We start from the raw sequence: 9,963 nt of genomic DNA, 5'->3' as shown, positions 1-9,963 counted from the left end.
GGGTGTGGTGGCTGGGGGATGGATATTGGGGAGGATATGTGCTATGGTGAGCCATGTGAATTGTGTAAGACTGATGAATCACAGACCTGTAGCCCTGAAACAAATAATACATTTTATGTTAATTTTAAAAAAAGAACAAGACCCAAAAGGGTCACACAAGTTCCAAGTAACTTCACTACATCCCAGAAAGAAATATAAGGATATTTACAGAAATGGAAAGCCATCCAGCCCCCTCAAAATGTAGAATACAAATGTTTTACAACTAAAAATCATTAGGTATGAAGAAAGGCAGTAAATTGTAACCCATATGGGGGGGGAATAAATCAAAATTAACTCAGATGTGACAAAGGTGAGAATTAGTAGGCACACCTACTGTGACTACACTCCATGTGTTCAAGATGCTAGAGGAAAGACTGAATATGTTAAGTAGAGACATGGGAGATTTTTTAAAGCCTCAAATTGAGCTTCTAGAAATGAAATTTAAAACATCTGAGATAAAGAATTACATTGAATGTGATTGATAGAATATTGCACAAGAAAAAATTGTGAACTTGAAGTCATAGCAATAAAGACTATCCAAATGAAACACAGAGACAAAAATGACAGAAAAGAAAAATGAATAGTGTTAGTGAGCCATTGGGCAACCCCACACGGTGAATTATAGGTGGATTGGAGTCCCCAGAGGATAGGACATGGAGGTGAGAAAGAAAAGTATCTTGAGAAAATGGCCAGAATTTTTATAAATGTAATGAAAACCATAAACCCACAATTGCCAAAAGTTCAACAAAACTTAAGCACAAGAAGCATGAAGAAAACTACACTAAAGCATGTACATTATTCTCAAAATGCTGAAGAACAGTGATAAAGAGAATAGCTTAAAAGTATCTAAGAGATGGGGCGTCTGGGTGGCTCAGTCGTTCAACCATCCAATTCTTGGTTTCGCTTGGGTCATGATGTCAGGGTTGTGGGATTGAGCCCCATGTCAGGCTCTGTGCTCAGTGGGGAGTCTGCTTGGGATTCTCTCTCCATCTTTCTCTGCCCCTCTTCCTATACTCTCTCTCTCTCTCCCTCAAATCCATAAATCTTAAAAAAAAAAAAAAGTATCTTGGGGAAAAATTTGTATACAGGAGCAAGGGAAAGGATGTTCTGTTGATGTCCTGTTGGATGAAAACAATGCATGCCAGACAGTGCAGCAATCTCTTTACAATACTGTGAAAAGAAAACCTGCCAACCTGCATTCTTTATGAGTAAAAATGTCATTTGGAAACAAAGATAAAATTAGGACTTTTTCAGACATAAGGAGTTTGAAGAATTAATCATGAGCAAATCTATACTACAAGAAATGTTAAAGGGCATCCTCTGGGCACCCGATGGAAACCTGAAACCACACTCACACATACACACACACACACACACACACTCATACATACATACAAATAAGAAGAGGAGGAAGAATAAAGGGCACAGAGACAGTAGCTGCATGAGTAACAATAAAAGATGTTTTTCTTATTATTTAAATCTCTTTAAAAGACAATCAGCCATTTATTTTTAAAAACTTTTTAGGGTCCACACCCAATGTGGGGCTTGAACTCACAACCCTGAGAGCCTGCCAACCAGGAGCCCTGACAATCAGCTATTTTTTTTTAAAGATTTTATTTATTTATTCATTTGTCATTTGTCAGAGAGAGAGGCACACAAAAGAGGGAACACAAGCAGGGGGAGTGAGAGAGGGAGAAGCAGGCTTCCCACTGAGCAAGCAGCCCAATGTGGGGCTCTATCCCAGGACGCTGGGATCAAGACCTGAGCTGAAGGGAGATGCTTAACAACTGAGCGACCCAGGCGCCCTGACAATCAGCTATTTAAAACAAAAAATAACAACAGTGTATTGTGGGGTCTCATATCATATGAAAAAGTAAGATATATGACCATAAGAGCACAAAGACTGGGAGGGGAAAGTGACAATGCAGTGTGGCGGGGCTCTTTTACTACATAAAGATGGCATCATATTACTGGATAGGAGACATCGCCTGTATAAATCTGAAAGAAATGCCTAAAATTGCCTAAGAATGGGGCACCTGGGTGGCTCAGTGGGTTGGGCTTCTGCCTTCGGCTCAGGTCATGATCTCTACGTGCTGGGGTCAAGCCCTACATCAGGCTTTCTGCTCAGGGGGGAGCCTGCTTCTCCCTTTCTCTGCCTGCCGTTCTGCCTACTTGTGATCTCTCTCTCTGTGTCAAATAAAAAAATAAAAAATAAAAGTCTTTAAAATCACCTAAGAAAGCATTACACCTAGTAAGGCAACAAAGCAGACAGATGGGATAATTATTGTAAAAAAAGAAAGAAACCAGAAAAAGAGGGGGAAATAACAGACCAGGCAAATAAAAAATAAATAGCTTGATGGTAGAGTAAGTCCAACCACATCCATGATCACACTAAACATAAAGAGTGTAAATATCCCAGTTAAAAGGCAGAGATTGTTGGGATTCCTGGGAGGCTCAGTCTGTGACGTGTCAGCCCTCAGCTCAGGTCACGGTCCCAGGATCCTGGGATCGAGCGCCGCATCAGGCTCCCTGCTCAGTGGGGAGCCTACTTCTCCCTCTCCCTCTCCCTGCTGCTCTGCTTATTTGTGCCTTCTCTCTATCTCTCTGTCAAATGAATAAATAAATATAAAAATATAAATATAAAAATATATAAAACATATATAATATAAAAATATAGATAATGTATAATATAAATATTATAATATATACCATATATTATATATACACAATGTAAATATATATATTATATAATATAAATATTAAAAATTAAATTTAAAAATTAAATTAAGTAAAATTAATTTAATTTATAATTTAATTAATTTAATTAAAAATTAAATTAATTTAAAAATTTTTTTTAATTTTAAAAAAGAACAGAAAAAAAAGAAAGAAGACTGCCAACTAACTTGGCCTAAATAAATAACATATTTATAGAAGAGTCTTTCATCTTCTGGGCCCAAGTCTCAACATATGCAAAATAATTCAAGTCATCAAAACAATGTTCTCTGACCATATTACAATTATATTAGAGATTGTTAACAGAAAACTATCTGGGGGCGCCTGGGTGGCTCAGTGGGTTAAGCCTCTGCCTTCAGCTCAGGTCATGATCTCGGGGTCCTGGGATCGAGCCCCGCATCGGCTCCCTGCTCGGCGGGGAGCCTGCTTCCTCCTCTCTCTGCCTGCCTCTCTGCCTACTTGTGATCTCTGTCTGTCAAATAAATAAATAAAATCTTTAAAAAAAAGAAAACTATTTGGAAAATTCTCAAATACTTGCGAGCGAATAATTCACTTCTTAATGTTCTATGATTGAAGAAAAAAAACAAAAAGAAAATTAAAAATTATTTTGAACTAAATGGAAATGAAAAGACAACATGTAAAAAAAAAAAAAAAAACCCAAACCAGTAACAATCTTTATTTGGAATACAGTTAAAGCAGTCCTTAGAGAAACTGGCAGCACTAAACACCTATTTAAGAAAAGACAGGTCTCAAACCAATGATCTTAGCTTCCAGGTAAAGAAGCTAGAAAGGATGAGAACCAATGAAACCCAAAGTAGACAGAGAAGAGAAATAATAATGGGTACATTAGAAATCACTGAAATTAAAAAAAAAAAAAACAGAGAAAAATAATGACCCCAAACCTGTTTCTTTAAGAAGATCGATCTGGAATCAAAGAGAGATTGATTAGTGGAAGGAGCAAGGCCACACCACTACAAATTTTACACACGTGAAAATATTAATAGGAAATGTTATGAATAATTTTATGCCAACAAATCTGACACATTAGATGAAATATACAAATTCACTTGAAATTACAAACTGCCAGAGCGCACTCAGGGAGAGATAGAGAGCCTGAATATGCCTATTAAATGATGTGAACTTTTCATTAAAAACCTTTCCACAAAGAGAACATCATCCCCAGAGGACTTCACTGAGAATTCTACAAAACATTTAGTTGGGGGCACCTGGCTGGCTCAGTTGGTGGAGCGTGTGACTCTTAATCTCAGGGTGGTGAGTTCGAGCCCCACACTGGGTGTAGAGATGACTAAGAAAACATTTAGGGAGGAAATAAATCCCATTCTCTACAAATACTACCAGAAAAGGAAAGAGAAGGGAATGCCTCCCAACTCATTCCATGAAGCCAGCAACAATATAAACAATATAAAAACAATATAAATATATATCATGATCAACTAGGATCAACAGGGATGCAGGGGTTGGTTTAACATTTGAAAATCAATTAATGTAACTTACCATATATTTTTAATATTATATTTACTTATTTATTTGAGAGAGAGAGAGAGCGCACGGAGGAAGGGGAAAAGGAAGAGAGAGAACCCGAAACACAGAGCCCGATGTGGGGGCTCAATCTCATAACCCCGAGATCACAACCTGAGTTGAAACCAAGAGTTGGATTCTTAAACCAACGGAGCCAGCCAGGTGTCCCTGTAACTTAATGTATTAACAGAAAGAAAAATTGTAGAGATTATCTCAACAGAGGCAGAAAAAGTATTGGACAGAACCCAACACCTATTCCTGGTTTTAAAAAACCCTCAGCAAACTAGGCATAGAAAAGGCTTCTCCAAGCTGACGAGCCTTATGGGTGACATCATACTTAATGGCTAAAGACTAAGACTAAAGCTTCCCCTAAAACCGGGACTGGGCATTGGGTTTGCTCTTTTCACTGCGATTCAACATTATGCTGGAGTGAAGACTGGAAAGAAAGAAGTAAAATTGTCTTGGTTTCTAAATCATCTATGTAGAAAATATGTAGATGTAGAAATCATCTATGTAGAAAATCTATGTGATCTGTAAAAGCAAAGCCACTAGAGCTAATCGTCTTAGCGAGCTCAGCGAGATGCGAGGTCAACGTGGAGAAGAGGGTCACGTGAGTGTGTACAGCAAACAGGGCTCTCATACATTGACGGTGTGTACAACTGCCTTGGAAAATAGTTTAGCAAGTTTTTTTCAGAGTGAAGCACACATTGAATCTGGTCCTATGATCTGGTCTTCCGCTGCTAGGTATTTACCCACCAGAAAAGAAGGCACGTGTCCACACAGATCTTTGTGCACAAATGTTCATGGCAGCTTTATTTGTAAGAGCCCCAAACTGGAAACTACCCAAATGTCTGACAAGCGAGTGGGTCGCCAGACAGATCCGCATCCATACAATGCATTAGCAACAGACGCTCGCAACAACACAGATGAATCTCCAAATAGTTAGACTAAGTGAAAGAAACACGAAAAGTCATAAGATTGCACATTATGTGATGGCATCTGTGTAACATTCTAGAAAAGCCAGGGGAGCTGTAGTGACAGAAAGCAGATCTGGGGCTGCTGGGGGCAAGGCGGGGTCCCGGGGCAGGCGAGCTGTGGCAACTTCTGGGGTCATTGATGTGCGTGATCTAGATTGTGTTCACAGATGTACACATGTCAAACCTCATCAAGTTGTATCCTTTAAATAGTGCAGGTTATTGCACTCAATAAAGGTATTATTTTTAAAAAGACAAATGGGGTTGATGTGTCAGAAAGACAGAAGGGGCCTTAATGGAGGGGCCGGGGAGCTGCTGAGTCGACAGGTGTCCAGGCACACAGACCCTCCCTCAGTGTCTGTTGAGTGAGTGCATGAACACCGGAGTTGGGGTTGTAGATCGATTTGGATGTTTCATGCACAAACCTTTTTGGTTGCACCTTCCCTCCTGTGACCTGTCATTTCAACTTGAGATCCTCATAGGAGCTTTCCCTTAAAAGAACACAGGGCTGGCCTCGTCCCTGGATCTGCTCTAGAACCACTATCTGGAGGGATCTGGACCCACTTCTTCCTGCCTTTGAGGGACACTTGGGGTGCTCCCTGTGACTCTCGGCCACAGACACAGTAGGGTTGGCAGCCCCATGTGCAGCCCTCTGAGAGGTGAGCTCAGAAGAGCAGCCCCCAGGGTAAGCCTTGGCCCCGTCCTAGAGTCAGCTGTCCCCACAGGCACTGGCCTGCGGTCTGGCTCTGTGGCCGGCTCTCACAAGTGGGGCAAGCTCTGTGGGGGCTGACCAGCACTCTGAGACTGAGCCTCGATCCCTGAATCCCTGAGGGGATCCCTGCCTGAGGCCCAGCAACCCTGACCAGGGCTGATCGTGGACAAGTGTCCCTGATGGAGAAGCCCACTCACCACTGTCACTGGCTCAGGGTGGTCCCGGTCGGGGTTCTCTGTAGCTCTCCCCAAAGGCAGCGGCCTGGAGCAGGGGGCAGGCACTGGGCACGGGACTGGCATCCACAGCCTCCTCCCACGTGGTGTCTGCTACACAAACCCTCCCCCGGAGGGACAGCCACTCCACAGGCTGGCCCGAGGGCCCCAGGAGGAGGGGCTCGGCCACGTGTGGAGGGCAGTGGGGCTTCGGGCTCTCCTGCTGCTGAGTTGGGGCGTCTGCAACTCACCCTGGCTTGGACAAGGAGGGGCCGTTTACAGCATTCTATGGGCAGCCCATCTCCGCTGCCACCCCAGTGGAGACCCTTGACCAGGAGAGTGCAGGAAGATTTACAGCCTGGTATCGGGGTGCTTGGGCTGCACTCCAGGGGGCTGGGCAGGTGGTGTTGCCCTGCAAGGTGATTCAAAGTGTTGGCAAGGAGAGGGGCTTGCACGATCCCCAGCAGCAGTACCCGGGGCCTCTCTCAGTCTGGGAAGGGTCTGCGTTCATGACGTTCCATCATGCCAAGGGCTGAACTCCATCCACGTCCCCCCCTGCCCAAGCGGACCCGGTACACACTCCAGGCTGTGGGCAAGGGCACCAGGCCCAGGATGGCCTTCATCGGCAGCACACCCCCCCAACCCTGCTGGGGCCCTGAAAAGGGCCTGACTCCTTCCCTCCCTTCTCTACCACCCCACTCTCCCTCCCTCACCAGGCCTATGGCCATCCCCTCCCCATTCTGGAGGCTAGGTCATGCCTAGGTGTTTGGTGGCAACTGGCTTCTCTGCCTTTGGCTTCTACTTGGGTTTGGTCTATGCACAATCTGGAAGGAGTCCAAGGCAAGGTCAGAGGTCTATGGGGCATCCCTCTCTTCCTCCCTCACACCTGGTTAGGGTACCACCCGTGCTTGCTGGCCTGGTCCCAGTAGGCACCTCCCTTGGGCTCTCTGGTCCCTGACCCCCTCTGTGACTATCCTGCATCAAAGCCGAGCCGGAGCATGTGTGTCCTCCCTGCGAGGGCCCTGACCGGCAGGGCCATCAGCGCCCATGGTGGCCCCAGGACACAGACCTTCCGCAAGGGCTCCTGGCATCAGGTGACTCCGATCTGACCCTGTGGATGGGAAGTGGCGTCACTGGGACTCAAATTCCCCAGGGGGCGGTGCAGCAGTGGGTGGAGTGCAGGTGGCTGCAGGGGCTGGTTGCTATGGCAACAGCGGAGCCTGTGTAGACTGGAGACCTCTCCCTCTTCCACGAAAGGGAAGAAAGGAAAGTGAGTTGAGGGCCCGTGGGGCCAGGGTCTCTCTGGCCACAGGGCGGGCACACAGTCCCACAAAAAGCTGGAGCAGCTGAAGTGTTCATTTGCTAAAAAATGGCCACTTTCAAGGAGAGGGACACCCTGACACCTGAGAAGGCCTCAGGCAGGATGGGCAGGAGACCAGGGCTGCCGGGTCCTCTAGTTGGGGCCGTCACACCCCCGTGTGACCACATCTGTGCCTGGGTCACCCCTCTGCCTCCAGAACCCAACAGAGGTTGGACCGTGATATAGCTTCCAGGAAGAGGGAGCACGCCTCAGTCTCTGTGTGGTGTGGGCCACGCGGCTGCTGGGCTGGGCAGCCTGAGCCCCCAGAGGGGCCTGACTCTGAGCTGTGGCTACCTCTCAACACACCGAGGGACCTGCACGCTCCCAGGACCCGCAGCGGCCTAAGACTCCCGGGAATGCCCTTCTGGCCTGGACTGGCTCATGACTCAGAGTGAAGTTTCAAGAACACATGGTGACACACACATGGGTGTTTCCGAAGTGGGGGGGGCCCTCAGGACTCTTCTGCAAACAAGAGGGCATGGTGGCCTGTTCTCGATACAGCCCATCACCACAAGGCTTCAGGGCCTCATGTCCAGGCCCAGAGCCTTTGATGGAGGAGAGAGGTTGCGTCCCCTGAAAGAAAGAACTCAGAATCCAGTTACTGTTAGTGTCCCCAAGTATGTAAGGGGGCCCTGTGGCCATTTTCAGGAGATTGCCCTCCAACCTCTGGGATTACTGGACGGCCCTGAACCGGTGCTAATGCTTGGAAGCCATCAGTCACCCCCAGGGGCTTGGAGAGGTCTGACAGAGCCTGTGAGCCAAGGGCTTTGCAGACCCCTCCTGCCAGAGTCTCTGTAGTCCCCCGAAAGCAGGGAGCAGGGTGACGTGTCCCACATCGGTTCCCTGTGCAGGGAGGGCCAGCATGGAAGTCCCTGGGCCCAAACCACCGTGTTTCCAGGGAAGCCGCAGAGACCTGTTCCCGTATCAGACTCCGGGAAGCTGCCGGGGGCAGACTCAGGGTCCTTCTGTGCTGTCAGCAGGACAGGTGGTCACCTTGCCCCCTCTGGCCACGCCTGTCACAGCTGACAGTATGTTTCCTGCACAAAACCACACAGTGTGTCTCCTGACATGCAGCTGACCTGGCAAACGCCTCCTTCTCTACCCTCACTGAAGAGCAGAATCTGGAGCAGTGGTCTTTACGTGACGGGGACGTCAACATACTCCCTCGGTTTGCCCTAATGGCACCCCCTTCTCCCAGGCTTAGTAGGGTCCCGGGGCTCTTGTTTCCTTGAGGACATTACACTGACTGGACTGGGTTTGTGCGAGTTGATGAGTGCCTGGGGTGCCTTAGTCCAGCCCATGTTGACCACAGGCTGGAAGATAAGCTGTCAAAAGCCAGAAGCTTCCAGGGAAGTTCTTGGGATCTGATGGAAACGTTGGGATGTCCTGTAAGGTAATATCATGCCACCCAGGAGGACAGCTGGTCGGGGCCCACGGTGCCTGACGCAGCTGCAGCAGAGATGCCTCTGGGACGTGCCAACAGGAGAAACATCTCTGGCCCAGACTCCTAGCCTCCCAGAGTAGGGCTATTTCCTCCTCCATCCAAATCCCTCATCCACTCAACGATGGCTCTGGGCTGGCCGCTGAGCTCTTGATAAGCTCTAAGCTGACTGACCCACGCGCCCAGCGAGAAGCATGTACATGCAGTGTTCTGCCCTCAAGAGTGAATACTGGGGATGGGGTCCAGCTGCTGCAGGAAGTGAGCTGTATGAACATGGGGGTCCAGCTCCCCTCTCCCCCAACCAACCCTGGCTTCACAAGGATGCTGGCTGCTGGGAAACGAGAAGCGTGCAGACACGGCTTGGGGCAAATGTGTACATAGACCAGTGTCTCTCAGTGGCCCAAGCTTAGGGGACACCTAGCCCAAGTGTGGTTCTACCAAAGGTAGTATCCAGGAAGGTGACCAGCTGGCCCAACCCCCGAAGACCGGGACGGGAAGCTTGAGGCCCAGGTGTGCAGAGAAGCATGGAATGAGAGTGTTATCCCATAGAAACACCTCCATGGACGTGTGGGGCATCCCTTACATCTGAGACCAGTAAACAGGCATCCCTGCCATCCTGGTGACAACTCCCGGAGACCAGGTGCAGAGAGGCCAGTGGCAGGGGCAGAGGCTGTGTGTGGGCGGATCACATAGACACCTCAACTCCCAGAAAGCCCAGCCACAAATCAGCAAAGACCAAAGCTAAGCCGTCCGCATGGTCAGAAAACGGGGATGCACCAGCAATCTGGTGACAAGCTGATGACGTGGACGTGACAAGCATGGCAGAGACGGTGCCTTAGCCCCTGGGGCCTAGGGGTACAGCACAGATGCGTCTCTGTTGTCCTGACTCCCTGCTGACCACCCCACAGCCACACTCGCCTCCAGAGGGGGACCCGTCCTCCCACCAGGACAAC

This window comes from Martes martes (assembly GCF_963455335.1).
Source record: "Martes martes genome assembly, chromosome: 2".
Classification (NCBI taxonomy): domain Eukaryota; kingdom Metazoa; phylum Chordata; class Mammalia; order Carnivora; family Mustelidae; genus Martes; species Martes martes.
The sequence above is the reverse complement of the archived record's forward strand: the minus strand, read 5'-3'. Positions refer to the sequence as shown.